The sequence below is a fragment of the Scomber japonicus genome, chromosome 2, assembly GCF_027409825.1.
Source record: "Scomber japonicus isolate fScoJap1 chromosome 2, fScoJap1.pri, whole genome shotgun sequence".
Taxonomy (NCBI): Eukaryota; Metazoa; Chordata; class Actinopteri; order Scombriformes; family Scombridae; genus Scomber; species Scomber japonicus.
In genome coordinates, this window is record NC_070579.1 from 40353974 (window position 1) to 40355595 (window position 1622).

The window sequence follows — 1622 nt, forward strand, 5'->3', positions numbered from 1 at the left end:
ATCTGCCATTAAACGCATCGTATTGCACGTTACTAACACAGTTATCACAATACTAACCGAAATCACTCTGTATCGTCCACGTTAAAAGCTGGATCGCAAGCTACTAACACAATTTATCACAAATACAACTAACCTGAAATTGATTCTATATTGTCTGAGTCATAAACCCCCTGCCGTCTCCTCACTCCAACCGCAGCGCCGCTCCTAGACAGGGACATCAGGCACCGGGATGCCTGCGACCCATGCGGTTTCTTACTCCAGCCACAGCATTTCGTTTAGACAGGGACATCAGGCACCGGTATGCCTGCGACCCATGCGGTTTCTTACTCCAGCCACAGCATTTCGTTTAGACCGGGACATCAGGCACCGGGATGCCTGCGACCCATGCGGTTTTCTTTACTCCAGCCACAGTGTTCTGTTTAGACGGAACATCAGTCACAGTGATACCAGCAACCATACCATTTCCTCAATACGACCACAGCGCTTCGTTTAGACAGGGACATCAGGCACCGGGATGCCTGCGACCATGCTGTTTTCTAAATCCAACAGCAGCACTTCTCTTAGTCGTCTACATCAGGCACCGGGATGCCTGCGACCTATGCGGTTTTCTTTACTCCAGCCACAGCATTTCGTTTAGACAGGGACATCAGGCACCGGGATGCCTGCAACCCATGCGGTTTTCTTTACTCGAGCCACAGTGTACCGCTTAGACGGAACATCAGACACAGTGATACCAGCAACCATGCCATTTCTTCACTACGACCGCAGCGTTTTATTTAGACAGGGACATCAGGCACCGGGATGCCTGCGACCCATGTGGTTTTCTAACTCCAACCAGTGTTCCGCTTAGACGGGAACATCGGGCACAGTGATACCAGCAACCATGGCGTTTCCTCACTACAACCCCAGCGCTTCGCTTAGACAGGGACATCAGGCACCGGGATGTCTGCGACCATGCTGTTTTCTAAATCCAACAGCAGCACTTCACTTAGTCGTGTACTTCAGGCATCGAGATGCCTGCGACCGATGCTGTTTCCTTAAATCCAACAGCAGCACAGCGCTTGTTTAGACAGGGACATCGGGCACCGGGATGCCTACAACCCATGCTGTTTCCTTAAATCCAACAGCAGCACAGCACTTGTTTAGACAGAGACATCAGGCACCGGGATGCCTACGACCCATGCTATTTCCTTAAATCTAACAGCAGCACTTTGCTTAGTTATGGACATAAGGCACCGGGATGCCTGCAACCCATGCTGTTTATTTGTCCAACCACAGCACTTCGTTCCAACGGGAACATCGGGCACCGGGATGCCTACAACCCTTGCCGTCCCTTCATTCCAATCACAGCACTCGGCTTAGGCCAGAACATCAGCACCAGGATGCCAATGACCCCTGCTGTTTTTCACTACATCTGCACCACTTCAATTCGGCCAGGATGTTTGATGTCAGTGACCCCGCCGTTTACTCAACCCAACCTTGGCTCGCCTAGTTCGACAGCAGGCAGCTTTTATCGTGGACATCCTGCTCTAGTTGCCACAGAAGCCTGCTCTAGTCAAGGCTCCTGGCACCGAGAGCTGCCAGCACTGTGCTTCAACCGGAACATCTGCCCCCGGGCTTCC

The 1622-nt window shown here is 51.8% G+C and overlaps 1 long non-coding RNA gene across 1 annotated transcript; it reads right to left on the bottom strand.

Annotated features, from left to right (window-relative positions):
- Positions 1-626: 626 nt before the first annotated feature.
- Positions 627-1086, bottom strand: LOC128377361 (uncharacterized). The gene is made up of 3 exons (XR_008323310.1): positions 798-1086; positions 735-751; positions 627-662 (listed from the first exon to the last, which is right to left on the bottom strand). It is a non-coding gene; the product is annotated as an uncharacterized LOC128377361 (long non-coding RNA).
- Positions 1087-1622: the final 536 nt, after the last annotated feature.